The following is a 16799-nucleotide window of genomic DNA, read 5'->3' on the forward strand; positions in this document are numbered from 1 at the left end:
ACTTTTGCAGTGAGAACGACCTGCTTCACTTTTTGCAAAATAACTTTTTTAGTCAGATTCTCCCTAAAGCACTCATGGACCAAGACATCCCTAGACTATCACCAAAGGACTCAGCCATTTAGTGCCTGAATGGATACCAGCCACTTCTAAAAGAAGAAGTGGCACCATTTGAGCTAGTGAAGGAACAGCTAGGATTTCTTCCTCTTAAAATGTGTTACATATTTAATAAATATATAAATAGTGTAACATATGATTTCAATCATTCTCTCTGTATGAAGTAAAAATTTACTTCAGCAGAGAATTTGAGAGGAAAGTGACAATGACCTGTGAGGAGAAGATAGAAGCATACTTAGATCTGCAAATATCTAACCAGGGGTTTACAGACAATTTATAATGCCTAATCAGAACATGGTGTACTAGAAGAAATAAAAACTTTAAATCCTATCATTTATCCATTTAAATTAAACATAGAAGCCCTTCTGGAGCTTACAGAAATTAAAACGCTCACCTGAATTCATGTTACTGCAACAGGATTTGGGGTATTGATTTTCAAGGAAATGGGATGGGCCATTGTTGCTTTTTAGTGTCAGCTCTTCTTGTCAAAGCACAGATGAAAATCAGAAAATAAATAAAAATGTGTACTAATTATCTGTATCAGACTTTTCTTATTTAGTCATTTTGGATTTTTTAGGCTTCACTTCAAAAATGTGGAAATATGCTTACAAGCAGAGATAACAGACTGAATTCATGCAAGCAAAACAAGAGGTGAGTAATAATGCACCACAAATGCATGAAGGTACTCCTCAGTTTAGCTCTTTCCTCCACTCACAATGTGACAGCATCAAAAATATTCTCATATGGTTATCTTCTAGATCTTTACAATATGGATTGATCACAACATCTTGAACTTCACCCAGCCACACAGGTTTAGAGACAATAAAGTCACTGTTGTACAATTGCACCCTCCTGTCTTTGCTTTACAGACTAGAGAGACCTCTTACATTTCTTCCCCACAGTAAATGGGCATTATATTACAATTCCAGGCTGATTATCCAGTCTGGCTCCTGGGTCTCTTTTTCACATGTGTGGCCTCCTCTTCCAGAGAAATAAAAATGAACACAGTATAAAGTGCACAGTGAGGTTTGCCTGTTTTGTGGCAACAGAGGCAGCCAGTGCATGCATTGACAGCTGCTGTCCCAGCCCTTCCCCAGGTAACACCCATCAGAAGACAGAGCACAAGAGTTTAGCTTGCTGCAGCATCCCATGCTCCACAGACAGGCATGACACTGTGCCTGACAGTGTAGAAACCAGGTGGCCACCAAGCAGATGGTCAGCTTGGCCATCACAGGTTACCAGCCCTCTGTCCAGCCAACACAAACTAATTACTAGGTCTCCCAGTTCAGTAGAACCTACCGTAAGATGGCAGGTGTTTTTGCTACAGGGAACTAAGGAAAAACCTGCAGCAGGAAAGAGGAAGTAATGTCTCAGCAATGTTAGCTCCTGCAGCATATTAAGTGCTCTCTATTTCTGAAAGAGAGTGATGCCCCCCATTTAATCGTCTCTCTTGAGAACTGTAACACTTTTGCTTTGCAGGAGATCTCCTAAGCTGCTCTCCCCAAGTAAAATGTTCCTATTGATATTTCTCTGAAATATGCCAAATAACAAACACACTACAACTCATTTTCACCAGGGCTTGGTGTGAAGCCCTCACTCAGCTTAACTATGGAAAACCAATGTCTAGAAAACAGAAAGCAAAACCAAAACAAATGGACCCCTCTTAGGCATGACTTTTTGCATACACTTGTATTAGGAGAACGAATCATAAAATGTCAACAAAATCATTCACAAATTGTATACAGCAAAAGGTAATGTTTGTTTATTTGCATACATTATATTAATACCAGCAGTAACTCCATTCTGCTTAGTAAAAATGAGCACCAGATTTTAATTTTACAAAGCCAATTAATGAGTCACTGATTATCGCCCAGCTAGAAGCAAGATCAGTTGCCCTTTGCTGCCTGTTTGCTGCAGTCAAGACATTAATTCATACAAGTTGTATGTTTACAAAACTGGCAGTTGCACAATCAACCTTACAGCAGCATTTCTGAAAGCAATTTCTGAAGTTTTTTGTTTATTTTCCAAAGAACCATTTTATTCCAGCCCTCTCTCACAGAGAGTAATTTTCAGCCTTTAATGGTTTCTAAGCATCAGGCAGTCCTTTCATGTCTGGAATTTGTCTCAATTACTGATATGATCTGAAGCCACACTAGGTCATCTCACCCTCTGTTTTCACTAATCAGCAAGGACAAACAAAAAATAAAACAAAGGATTTAATACTCTTGTCTGCATGCCTATAAAAATAACAACCCATATCAGTATCTTTGTTATCCTACTGTCAACTATGAGAGAACCAGATTTTCTCTTTTACCAGCTTTACAGGACCTGTTTAAAAGTGTCATCAGTTCCAAAATGTCCGTGGCAGGGCTCATCTAACCAGGATGGCACTGAATACATTATAAAATTGAACCTATGACCTTCTCAGGTGCAGAGAAAGTGGGGCACTTAAGCATGTACTTCCTGTAAATCTAAGAACTAAACAAAAGGATCCAACAAACTGAAAAAAAATCATAAAATCTCTTCTATTACTCAGGTATCTGATACAGAAGATGACAATACTGCTCTGAGTAGTAGTGTAATCTTAAGTTCTTGTTCTGGGGATTTGTTTTGCAGAAGTTCTAGGCTCTCCTGCTCACCTGGACCTAGTACATTTACCATCCATTGCATTTTTTCTGTGCAATTTGTCAATGTTGTTTTTGTTGGCTCTTCCCTGTGTGAAGGTAAGTTAATATCAGAGGGATGACAATTTAAGAAATAATCATAGGCAGATTTTTTGCATGGTGATTGAGACCACATCATTTGCCTTTGTTTCTGTTTCAACAGGGCTTTGTATCCCAAGCAGAGGCCAGCAGCTGGCACAGGGCAGATGACCAGAAGGCTTGATGAGCCAGTGCACACACACAGTCCTCAGGCCTGCCTGCCAACTAGAGATGCTAAAGCTCTTATCTGACCTGAGTTGGAAGACACTTCTCAGTCACATCTGCTGACCAACCTCTCTGAGGCAATCAGTCCATAATTTGTTTTTGTCAGAATTACTTAGGTTGCTTTAAGCAGTCAAAAGACAGTATGACTGCAAGTGAAGTCATTCAAATTGGAGCAAACTGAAGCAAGCACAAGCATCTCTACTGGCAGGTGAGCTAATAGAGATTTCTGAGAGAAAACCTAAGGCAATAACAAAAACAATAATATTGACACAAGTTTTAATTTATATAATCAGTTGTAAATAATCACAAATAATCACAAATTGCCTTTAAAGTGTGCAGGTAGGGTGCAGGAGACTGAGGCTGTGACTGAGTTGACACCTTTGCCTCACCATGTGTTGGGGTTTTAGTTTAGTCCTAGTTTTTTGGGGTTTTTTTTCTGTTAAAGGAATTTTTCCCATATGCATGTTGCTAGGGGACAAATGGCTGTACTTAAGGAAGACAAAAGAGTTGCCCATTGGGGGTGGGGTGGGCCTAGCTACTCCTTTGTTTCACCTGGGTGTGGGTTCAGTTCCCTCTCAGCATCCAGAGAGAGAAGCTGCAGAGAAAGGAGCTGCTGGTTCTTTTTTTCCAGCTGTTTTTCTTTCTGCTGGAAACAACGCCGGGATCCCAAAGCCGCTTTCCCTGCCCTGCTGGAGGCCGGGCTGTGGCCGCCCTGCCCTGCTGCTGCTTCGAGCCTTCGCTGCATTGTAGCCGTGCTTGCCCTGCCTGCCCGACCTCTGGGGGGTTCTCCGTTTGGATACATCTCATCTGTCCTCCAGGATTTGTGCTCGTCCCTGCCGCTCCAGCCTGCTGCTCCAGCCTGCCGTTCCAGCCTGCTGTTCCCGACACTCCAGCCAGACACCGGGGCCAGCCATCTGCGGTTTGTGAAGCTTTTGTCCCATCCCTTCCCGGGATCCCAGGGCACCACTGCCGCGTGCTCCCCGAGCTCGCTCCGGAGCGCCCCCTGCAGCCGCGGGGGAACCATCACACCTGCCCTGCTCACCGGGAGCCGCCAGCGCCCCTGCCGGCTGCGAGCGGAACTGCACCCAAGGGGAAAGGGCCTGACAGCCGAGAAGGCTGGGACTGGGTTTGTGATTGTTTGCTGTTACTGCCATAGTTATTGTTGTTTTGTTTGACTGGTTATACACATATCGATATATAATAGTAAAGAACTGTTATTCCTATTTCCCACATCCTTGCCTAAAAGCCCTTGATTTCAAAATTATAATAACTCGGAGGGAAAGGGGTTACATCTGCCATTTCAAGGGAGGCTTCCGCCTTCCTTAGCAGACACCTGTCTTTCAAAACCAAGACACCATGTCACAGAGATCAGTACTTTCAAAGCAGCTAACCCTTTCCCAGCCACATTTTCAGTACCCATTAAACCAGAATTTCAGGGACTGGCACAGCACTTTGATATCTGAATTGCTCTGTGCTAGGGGAACCCCTCACACAGTGCAGAAAGGGCAGGAACTGTGGCCTTAAAATACCTTACCAAATCCAGGATGAAACTGCTCCTCTCCTGGCTGTACATCAGGCTTCGCTCATGCCTGGTTGCTTGCAGAGAAATGGTGAATGACATCCCTGTGCATGACCAGTGGCTGGACACTTGCTACAGAAATTATGTTCAAGAGTAGTTTGGTTTTAAGTAACTGTAGCAGCCTCTGAAAAGCCAATCTGTCATATCAAATAAACTACAGAGCAAGCATCAGCTTCGTGATGCTTGACAATGTTTGCTTTTCTTTATTTTACTTTAAAAATAATAATCATAAAACCCCCATTATTGGCCCAGTTTCTCTTGTAACTCCTGACTGTTCTGTTGCTGACAACATAAACCAGCTGTACTCTCTGATGGAGCACTGAGCAGCCAGAGCATACCAATGAATCTGATCCCAGGACTTGGTCTGCTCCCAGTAAGGTATTATTTTCTACTTGCCAAGACTAACTCAGCCATAAATACAGAGCATAATCATTCTGCATTTGCTGTGGTACTTTTTAATCTTTGGTCACATCTGCACCAGGAAAACTGTTCTCTTTTCTTCACAGTAATCTCTGAACTCCGTATGTCTGAATTCTGCCACATAGTTGTGTGATTACTGAAGACACCTTTGACACATTTGACATTAATATAATGAACAAAGACTAAAAAATCATAGCTGAAGTATTTTTCAGTTAGTGAGGTCAAGGATATCAAGGTTTCTGTAGCCTGACTGTATTTCTGAAGCATAAAGATCTGGAAAACAGCTATATGCATTCTTTGCCTCTTTGCATTTATATATGTATATGTATTTAAATATTCATTAATGTTTTGTTAACCTGTAGTCTTCAGACCTTTTTCAGTAATGACTGACAACTACTCTAACATTGCTCTAACAGAGTAATCAACAAATGTTTTCTTCTGCCCAGAAAGCCTCCAACTTAATTACACATGCTTCACTTGGTCACCATTCATTTTGGACACCTTTGCCCTTCCCTCCTCCCCCTTTCCTACCGTTTCAGTTACCATCTCACCTTGCCATCATCTCTGCCCTTTCTTTCCAGCTGTTTCTGGGTTCCTCCTCTTCCTCGGGGCTCAGGACACCATAGCCCTTTTCCCAAAGCAGCAACCTTCGTCTAGGGGGCAAAATTTCAGTGGTGGTGGTGCTGGACATCTTCCTGTTTGCTTGCATAAGCTCCCGACTGTCCCTACATTTCCCACAGGAAAGAAACAGCTCCCTTTCCTGTTGAGTGACACTACAGTTTCCAAAATACTGTGGAAAGGTAGCTGTTTAAAAGGGCTGCTAATATGTAATGGGTTTAAGAATGTAACTCCTCAGAACCACTTTAAAAATCCTGCTGTGGGATAGCCCTTTGCCTTCAACAGCACCACAGAGTTGTTTGACCTGAGCTCTGGTTCAGCTCTACAGTAGCATGACCCCTTGCTCAACCCTCACTGTATGGACTGTGCTTAGTAATTTAAGGAAAGGTAAACCCATGAGCTGAAGAGATCCTGTCAAATACTTGAAACAAACTGCTTCACCATTTTCTTTTAGGAAAGCAAAAGCCAAGTAAATATTTGAAGGTCTTAAACTTACTGAAACAGAGAAACACACAGCCTGCTGGGAGAACCAGCACAATCCAGTGTGGTTTTGCTGCCAGCCGCACAATGGCTTGTCCATGGAGCAGCTGGATCCAGCCCTGGCTTTGAACAGAAAAGACATAAATTGTGAAGGAGCCCAAGCATAACTGAAAACAGCAAGATTTGCTTGCACTGTTTCCATGTGAAATAAACTGTGCTTTTAAATCCAGGAGCTAAGTTTGAGGACACTCACTATTTGACCATAACCAGATGGGAAGCAGCACAGACATGCTTTCCAACAGGCAAGTAGTCTTTCCTAGCTCAGGGGTGTCTTAATATTGTGGGCATGCCTCCACAGAGCTTCTGTTACGTTACTGCTCAAAATAATTATTTCTTTTCCATTTTTTGCTTAGGATACCAGAGCACATAAATGCTCAGCCACAGCTCCTCCTCTACTAGACCCTGGCACACACAAAAGAGGTGGGGTCATAGAGCCTTTTTCCCTATAGAAATAAGACTCTTGAATCCTACCCAGATCTAGCACAGCATGTCACTGGCTCAAATTGACTGTCCACAGTAAACAGTGGCTGAGACATCTGGCCATCTGGCTGCTATGAGCAGCAAGTGCAATTAGCTCCTTTTTTTCTCATTTATCCTCTCTGGAGACCATTAACATATTCATAGAGGAGGCGAGTGGCACTTCCTGCATTCCAAGAGTCTTTCTAGGTCCCACCTCTGTTATACCTGCTGCAAATCTATAGAGGAAGGAATTATTTTCACAATTAATATTAATATGAAAATCAAGCAGAAGTAAAAGAAGCAAACTGCAATATTAATTACAGCAATTACCAGTAAAAGAGTAAGAAAACAAGTCTCCTTTCTCTGAAGAATCCCATTTCTTTACTTTATAGCTGTTTTATATACATTTTCCCCAATATCAGACACATCTTTTGACAAAACAACGAATTTTTCTAATTGCTGTCAACCTTAATCCAATGATTTGGACATAGAATCACATACATTTGATAAAATATATTTTGTTGTATTAAATACATTCCATATCACTTAATAACACAAAATTCTTGCAAGTTTCTGCCCTTTAATAATATATATCCAACGCTTTATCCCAATAATCTATTCAAGTTTCAATAACTGACTTAACAAGTTTCACATCTCAGTCTTTTTGCATCTTAGGAAGATACACATCATGCTTGGTCTTTCATGGTGTCTCTGGTATCAGAAAGGGCATAGCTGGGAATCTCAGTTTGCTCAAATGTGCCCAAATTTGGTATTTGTAGAAATGTCTTTGATCACCTTTCCTCTCGGTCATCATGTAAAAGATTGTTTGCAGATGCAAAATAAAGGCAATCCAGAGCACAGGGGATCTTCAAAAATCTTTAAGTATTTGCTTTCCTGAGACAGACAGGCTAGAAGTGCCAGGTGGGGTGGGATTCTCATGAAGAGGATAAAATAAGGCCTATGCAAGAAGTTTAATGTTCAGAGAGCAAGCAAAAATCTTAAGTAAAGATTATGATTTTCCCAAACATATTTGCAATTAATCACAGAGTGTCACAATACTGTTTCTCCTCACAAAGATTGAATCCTAAACCAGATAAATTACTGGACACACAGATTAAGACCTGACAGTCCTTACTTGTGGGTACTTTAGACTGTTCTCCAGTTAAAACCCTTTTGCATCCAGCATTCAATAGTGATATTTAGTGATGGATTATATCTCAGTCATTATTTTGATAAAGACAAATTAATAAACCTCTTATTGAGCCATTCAGCACAGCTCCTGTGTGGTCTTGCATTACGAAGAGATTGTTGTAGTGGTATCTTCATCTATTGTACAGTATTCCCAGAAAAAAAGCTGTTCAGAGAACTTTACTTTTCCTAAAACATTACAGATAAACCCAGAATTTCAAATGCCTATGAAGAAAATACAAGCCAGAAAAGGGGAAACAGTTCTTCACAACCTTTCACCAAAGGTACTAAATGAGTTGGGGCAGCCTTTCAGTAAATGTTATTCAAAACACAAAACCAATACCTACAAAACCTGTTCATATTATTATTTATGGTTTTTGTGACCTTTCTTTTGTCACTAGACACTGCAAAATAACAGCTGTTAATAGAGACAGCCCAAATATGAGCTGATATATAGCTGAATGCCTCCAGAGATAGCTGCTTCCCTCTGCTCCTGACACTAGTGCAAATTTTCAACATGCATCTGTCAGAAAAAAAATAAAATCCAGACACAATGCAATCTTCAAGAAATGCACTGGCATCCATTTAATCTGAAGTTATTTTGCCCATTATGTGTCTTCATAGACATGCGTACAAAAGAAATGTTGTCATATTGCCCTAACAGTAAAATAAATCTGGGCTGTTCTTCCTCATTTATATGATTAGCCACTGACCTTCAGTAAAATTTAATCGTTTAACCTGTCTGAAAAATCAGGAAGCATTTTCTTACCATATCTGTCTGTGTGATCACAGTCCCTGAATGCACCATATTTATTCCAAACAATATTCTATCACATACCTTCTAAGCTTTTCCAAAATCTGGCTTCAGTTTCTGACAAAAAACACAACCGTAAAAGTTATAAAAAGAGAAAACAAAATAAACATTCTCTCTTTTTTTGCAGTAACTTTCAATGTTTTTGGCAAGTAAGGGATAGTAGAATTAGGGTCACTTCACTTTTTGCTGCTTGTTCCTGGCATGCTTACTGTAACATTTTGTGATAGCCTTTTCATCAGCTAGAAAACAGTTCTGAGATTAGTCGAAAAAACAGTAGAAGAATCAACAAAAATCTGAACATAAACTGTCTTCATTATGTTACAAAGTAGCTAATTTTTTTTCTTATTCTGTCACTATTTTCTCTTCTAGTATTTATAAAACTTCTATCTGTCTAGATTTCTAAAAATGCTTTTTTAAAATGAGTAAGACTAAAGTAAATTTTTACCACAAAACACCCTTTTAGTAAAACTGTTCAAAATTGTAGAAATGTGAATTATCTTGTCATGGTATATTCTCTGGAAATTAGTTATTGTCTAGTGATAACATTTGTCCAGCTTCCAACAGTTCATAGAGTTTACTGCATTGGGCTGTTTCTGTACATAACTATCACAAAATAATTTTTTAGCCAAAGGAAATGAAAGTAACTTCTAATACAAAGGCTGCCTTCTAGTTTAAGTGTTCTGCTTTGATGTAATTTTGTTTTTCACTTTCTTTGCCCACTGCTGTATCATAGTAAATAATGCAATTATGTTCTGAAGCTCTGAAGCTCATAGAGGCCAGACTCTCTACCCAAATAAATGGTTCTGCTGAATGGCTCATCCATTAAAGAAATGCCATGAACCTTTTGTTTGCTGTAGATTTTAGCAATATAATTTTAAAAATCTTTTTGGATTAAAGGCAGTTTTTTGATAAGCTACTCTAGGCCAGTCCAAATGATACTATAATTTAAATGTAGTCTGATTTTTATACTAGGATACAAATTCTGCAAAGGCTTGCAAGTGCAGCCCAGCTCACAAAGAGAGTAAGGTAAAACTCTACAGCATAGAATATGACAAGCTACCATGGAAAAAAACATAGGGCAAAAACTTGTAAAAACTGATTTGAGTCCTTGAATATCTAAGATCCAATAATGAAAAACGGTCAGTGCATTTTCAATACCTCATATTTTAAATTCAGTTATTTATCTTATTTTCATTTTAGATTTAAAATTTGAGTTGGAATCAAATATTTAAACTTTCAATATTGATAATTATAAACAAATAATTAGGATGAAGGTTGGAGAAGGTCCATATAGGTTGAATATTTGGCTAAACCTACATGAGGGTAAGATCTCAGAATCTGTGGAAATACTCTGAAGCTATCGAATATTTTTCCAATGTGAAATGAATCCGGGTCTGACCTATGGCATATTAAGCGAAATAAGATAGCATCAAGTCTATTCTAAAGCTTTACAAATAGTGAATGACAGAATATATAGCCCATGAAAAAAGTGCTTTGCAGAGATTTACGGCGTCTAATCTTTTTTATACTCTTTTTTTTTTACAGTGAAACGATCATGAAAACAATTGCTGCAGCTTGTATCCAAGATTAAATTTCTGGTTACACCGTTTCTTATATTCACAAACCAAACAGGAAACTAGGGTTAGGGTTAGGGTTACACCTAGGGTTAGGGTTAAGAAAACCACAAAGCCAGGAGATCCAGGGATACTCACCATGCGAAAGGCAGGCCAAGTTGAGCGCAGCGCAGGCCAACCCTTCCTCCCTCTTCTTCTTTATGATTGGAATTTGCCACAGCCCTCTGCGTGATTTCTGGCTCAAACTAGGGTTAGGGTTAAGGTTAGGGTTACGCCTAGGGTTAGGCTTGAGAAAACCACAAAGCCAGGCGCTCCAGGGATATTCACCATGCGAAAGGCAGGCCAAGTTGAGCACTGCTCAGCACAAACCTTGCTCCCTCTTCTCCTTTCTGCTTGGAACTCACCACAGCCCTCTGCGTGATTTTTGACTCAAACTGGGGTTAGGGGTAGGGGCATGGCTAGGGTTGAGAAAACCACAAAGCCAGGAGCTCCAGGGATACTCACAATGCAAAAGGCATGCCAAGGTGAGCACATTACAGCCCAAACCTTGCTCCCTCTTCTGCTTTGTACTTTAACTCGCCAGGGCCAATACCCGATTCCTGGCTCAATCTGGGGCTAGGGTTAGGGTTAGGTTAAGGTTAGGGTTACGCCTAGGGTTAGGGTTGAGAAAACCACAATGCCAGGAGCTCCAGGGATACGCACCATGAGAGAGGCAGGCCAGGTTGAGCACGGCGCAGCCAAAACCTTGTTCCCTCTTCTTCTTTCTCCTGGTAACTTGCCACAGCCCACTGTGTGATTACTGACTCAAACTAGGGTTAGGGTTAAGGTTAGGGTTATGCCTAGGGTTCGGGTTGAGAAAACCACAAAGCCAGGAGCTCCAGGGACACTCACCATGCGAAAGGCATGGCAAGGGATGCGCCTCGCAGCTTAAACCTTGCTGCCTCCTCTTCTTTCTGATTGGAACTCACCACAGCCCACTGTGTGATTTCTGGCTCAAACTAGGGTTAGAGTTAAGGCTAGGGTTACGCCTAGGGTTAGGGTTGAGAAAACCACAAAGCCAGGAGCTCCAGGGACACTCACCATGCGAAAGGCAGTCCAAGGTGAGCGCATCACAGCCAAAACCTTGTTCCCTCTTCTTCTTTCTCCCGGTAACTTGCCACAGCCCACTGTGTGATTTCTGACTCAAACTAGGGTTAGGGGTAAGGTTATGATGCCTTTTTCCTGGTCTTAAAATCAAGAGGCATACACGGTTAGAAGGGGAAAAGGGATTTTACCTTGGTATTTATTCTTAAGGATCCTTAGGTGTACACGTCCAGGTCATATGCATCAAGATGTACCCCACCGAGTCTTTCCCTGTGTCTCTGTGTCTCTCTCCTCCCGTGTTTCCGTGTGTGTGTGTGTGTGTGTCCCCCAACATTGGGTATAACATTATAGGCTTTACTAATTAGCATAGCTATCAAAGATTCCCCAATGAAAGGTTCAAGTGAGCCCCCCCTCCCCAAGGAACCTTCCCCTGGATGGTTCTATCTTGGTTTACAGAATATGTTCTGGAGAGGACCTTGGGGTCTGGGGCACACTGATCTCTAGCTACGAAGTGTTGGGGTCCCTCCCCTGCCGTGTAGCCCTGGGAGAAGGGCCCTGAGGGCACAGACGCGGGGTTTCCCTGCCCCTGCTCAGCCTCGTTCCCATTGGTTGGTTTGTGTTCCCTGTGCGGGCAGAAGGACCCTTGGTCCCGTGACTGGAACAGTTCCTCTGCAGAGCCCCGGCCATGCGGCTGGAGAAATAAACATCTCTGAAACATCTAGCAAGAATCTGTCTGTCCATATATATTTCCTTTCCACGGGACTCCTGGTTTGATATATGCATGTTGCAGGATCCCCACTGCAACAAATGGTGGAGATTTGTGAGCAGAACGATCCCCGATCCCTAAGCGACTGATTTGTGTGAGTAAACCCTGGAAACTTTGGATTCCTCTTCTTGGTTTTGCTTTGCTATTCCATATCTAAACTATGGAGGAACCGTGGGAAGACTCTTGGCTCTCAGAGCCGCATATGGACATTTATCTTAAACTTAAAATGATTCTTGAACAACGATTTGTAAATTTTAGCTTGATTCAAGCTCAAAAAGAACTGAAACACTTCCTGGCATGGTTGTTTAAGAACTTTTTCTATGTTTCTTGGGATTTAATTCTTACCAAGGGCTTTTGGAAAACCGTTTGGACACAGTTAATACTGGAGTCAAAATATATGCCGATGGAAGAATATTTTCGTGAATATTATTTAGTTACCGAGACTGTTGAGCAATGTCGGCTGTGTCCTGGCGAAGGGAAGCCTGGCGCAGGGACTGTGCGGCCCAGGCCACGTGCACCGAGCGCTCTGCGAGCAGCAGCGAGGCAGTTCCCGCGCGCGGGCGGAGCCACGCGAGCCGCAGTGTCGGTGGCGGAGCGAGGAGCGGCGGGACCCGGCGGTGCCCCCCCGGCCGCGCGCAGCGCGTGGTGGAGCGAGCCCCGTGAACGCCTGACCGAGAGAGGCGGCACGCGGGCGGCGGCTGGCGGCGGTGGAACAGAGCCGCGCCCAGCCGAGACACGCGCTGGAGCGGAGCGCGGGGGGGTCATCGCTCGGGGGCCCGGCCGAGATGTGGGTGCAGCGCCTGGCATCGGCAGCGAAGCTGCAACCAGAGGAGGCGACGCATGGAGAACTGAGCAGCGCGGCCCGGTCCGGCCCGCGCAGCCCCGAACGCGACCCCGGGAAGAGCGCGCAGGCACGAGCAGCCCCAACAATTCCAACACGGGAGCGACTGAAAGAGAGAGCAAAGATGCAGCGAGACAGAAAACAGCAGCCACTTGGAAAAAGGAAAAGATCATAGTAACTAAGATCTTAGGGATAGTAAAATGGTATAATGTTAAGCAAAATTATGGTTTTATAACAAGGTGTGACAACCAGCAAGACATATTCGTGCATAGAACTGCTATTAAAAAGAATAACCCTGAAAAAAGCTTGGGAGATGGAGAGGTGGTAGAATTCAAAATTATACGAGGTAGAAAAGGGTTACAAGCATCGCAGGTCACTGGGCCTGATGGTGTTTCTGTGAAAGGCAGTATATATGCTAAAAACCGTAGTCATGTTAGACAATATCTCCATTGTAAACGCCCCCTACAGTCTCCCTTTCCTAATCCCACCTTTCCCTTTTACCCTATGTCCTATTACCCCCCGTGTATTCCCAATCCGTTTTTTCATCCATAGTTTCACTCACAAAACCATGCTTTTGCCAATTGTTTCCCCAAAAATCCCTTTCCAATGCCAAGTGGGGGATGGAAAGGGGGAGGGAAGAAGTTAAACCCTCTCCTGCCTCAGTTTCCCCACAAAGCATGCTCAGAGTTCTGTCTCCCTTCTGTAAGCCCTAAGATGTTCCACAGAATCTGATTGGACATTTAAAGACTCAGGAGGGTGGCTTGTATTGTTTTGAAACTGTTCTTGTTATGTTTATCCAGTTGTTTTCATTCTCCTTTTATTAAAATAAAACGGGTGAGGTGTTGGGGTCCCTCCCCTGCCGTGTAGCCCTGGGAGAGGGGCCCTGAGGGCACAGACACGGGGTTTCCCTGCCCCTGCTCAGCCTCGTTCCCATTGGTTGGTTTGTGTTCCCTGCGCGGGCAGAAGGACCCTTGGTCCCGTGACTGGAACAGTTCCTCTGCAGAGCTCCGGCCATGCGGCTGGAGAAATAAACATCTCTGAAACATCTAGCAAGAATCTGTCTGTCCATATATATTTCCTTTCCACGGGACTCCTGGTTTGATATATGCATGTTGCAGGATCCCCACTGCAACAACGAAGCTTCTAAAATGTTTAGTCTCTTAGCTTAACAAACAACTCCAAGAATTGGGCAAAAAGCACCAGGAACAGAGAAGCTGCAAAAAGGTACAACAGGGGTATAGAAGAAAAGGCAAAAATTTTCATGGCATCAGTTAGGGTTCCGCGTAGGGTTAGGGTTGAGAAAACCACAGACCCAGGAGCTCCAGAGACACTCACCATGCGAAAGGCATGCCAAGGGATGCGCCTCGCAGCTTAAACATTGCTCCCTCTTCTTCTTTCTGATTGGATCTCACCACAGGCCACTGCGTGATTTCTGGCTCAAACTAGGGTTAGAGTTAAGGCAAGGGTTACGCCTAGGGTTAGGGTTGAGAAAACCACAAAGCCAGGAGCTCCAGAGACACACACCATGCGAAAGGCAGGCCAAGTTGAGTACGGTACAGCCAAAACCTTGCTGCCTCCTCTTCTTTCTGATTGGAACTCACCACAGCCCAATGCCCGATTTCGGACTCAAACTAGGCTTATGGTTATGGATACACCTAGAGTTCGGCTTGAGAAAACCACAAAGCCAGGGCCACCAGGGATACTCACCATGCGAAAGGCAGGCCAAGTTGAGCACGCTATAGCCAAAACCTTGCTGCCTCCTCTTCTTTCTGATTGGAACTCACCACAGCCCAATGCCCGTTTTCTGGCTCAAACTACGGTTAGGGTTAGGGTTACGCCTAGGGTTCGGGTTGAGAAAACCACAAAGCCAGGAGCTCCAGGGATGCTCACCATGCGAAAGGCAGGCCAAGTTGAGTACGGAACAGCCAAAACCTTGCTGCCTCCTCTTCTTTGTGCTTAGAAGTCGCCACAGCCCAATGCCCGATTTCTGGCTCAAACTAGGGTTAGGGTTAGGGTTACGCCTAGGGTTAGGCTTGAGAAAACCACAAAGCCAGGAGCTCCAGGGATACTCACAATGCGAAAGGCAGGCCAAGTTGAATACAGTACAGCCAAAACCTTGCCACTTCCTCTTCTTTCTGCTTGGAACTCGCCACAGCCCAATGCCCGTTTTCTGGCCAAAACTATGGTTAGGGTTACGCCTAGGGTTAGGCTTGAGAAAACCACAAAGCCAGGAGCCACCAGGGATACTCACCATGCGAAAAGCAGGCCAAGTTGAGCACGGTATAGCCAAAACCGTGCTCCCTCTTCTTCTTTCTTATTGGAATTCACCGCAGCCCAATGCCCGATTGCTGGCTCAGACTACGGTTAGGGTTAGGGTTAGGGTTACGCCTAGGGTTAGGGTTGAGAAAACCACAAAGCCAGGAGCTCCAGGGACACACACCATGCGAAAGGCAGGCCAAGGTGAGCGCAGTACAGCCAAAACCTTGCTTTGTCTTCTTCCTTCAGATTGGAACTCACCACAGCCCAATGCCCATTTTCTGGCTCAAACTAGGGTTAAGGTTAGGGTTACGCCTAGGGTTAGGGTTGAGAAAACCACAAAGCCAGGAGCTCCAGGGATGCTCACCATGCGAAAGGCAGGCCAAGTTGAGTACGGAACAGCCAAAACCTTGCTGCCTCCTCTTCTACTTTCTGCTTGGAAGTCGCCACAGCCCACTGCGTGATTTCTGACTCACACTAGGGTTATGGTTATGGATGCACCTAGCATTAGGCTTGAGAAAACCACAAAGCCAGGAGCTCCAGGGATACTCACCATGCGAAAGGCAGGCCAAGTTTAGTACGGTACAGCCAAAACCTTGCTTTGTCTTCTTCCTTCAGATTGGAACTCACCACAGCCCAATGCCCATTTTCTGGCTCAAACTAGGGTTAAGGTTAGGGTTACGCCTAGGGTTAGGGTTGAGAAAACCACAAAGCCAGGAGCTCCAGGGACACACACCATGCGAAAGGCAGGCCAAGTTGAGTACGGTACAGCCAAAACCTTGCTGCCGCCTCTTCTTTCTGCTTGGAACTCACCACAGCCCACAGTCTTGATTTCTGACTCAAACTCGGCTTATGGTTATGGATACACCTAGAGTTCGGCTTGAGAAAACCACAAAGCCGGGTCCACCAGGGATACACACCATGCAAAAGGCAGGCCAAGTTGAGCACGGTATAGCCAAAACCTTGCTGCCTCTTCTTCTTTCTGATTGGAACTCACCACAGCCCAATGCCCGTTTTCTGGCTCAAACTACGGTTAGGGTTAGGGTTAGGGTTACGCCTAGGGTTCGGGTTGAGAAAACCACAAAGCCAGGAGCTCCAGGGATGCTCACCATGCGAAAGGCAGGCCAAGGTGAGCACGGTATAGCCAAAACCGTGCTCCCTCTTCTTCTTTCTGCTTGGAACTCACCACAGCCCAATGCCCGTTTTGTGGCTCAAACTACGGTTAGGGTTAGGGTTATGCCTAGGGTTAGGCTTGAGAAAACCACAAAGCCAGGAGCTCCAGGGATACTCACCATGCGAAAGGCAGGCCAAGTTGAGTACGGTACAGCCAAAACCTTGTTGCCTCTTCTTCTTTTTGATTGGAACGCACCACAGCCCAATGCTCGATTTCTGGCTCAAACTAGGGTTAGGGTTACGCCTAGGGTTAGGCTTGAGAAAACCACAAAGCCAGGAGCTCCAGGGATGCTCACCATGCGAAAGGCAGGCCAAGTCGAATACCGTAAAGCCAAAACCTGGCTGCCTCCTCTTCTTTGTGCTTAGAAGTCGCCACAGCCCAATGCCCGATTTCTGGCTCAAACTAGGGTTGGGGTTAGGGTCACGCCTAGGGTTAGGCTTGAGAAA

The sequence above is a fragment of the Corvus hawaiiensis genome, chromosome 3, assembly GCF_020740725.1.
Source record: "Corvus hawaiiensis isolate bCorHaw1 chromosome 3, bCorHaw1.pri.cur, whole genome shotgun sequence".
Lineage (NCBI taxonomy): Eukaryota > Metazoa > Chordata > Aves > Passeriformes > Corvidae > Corvus > Corvus hawaiiensis.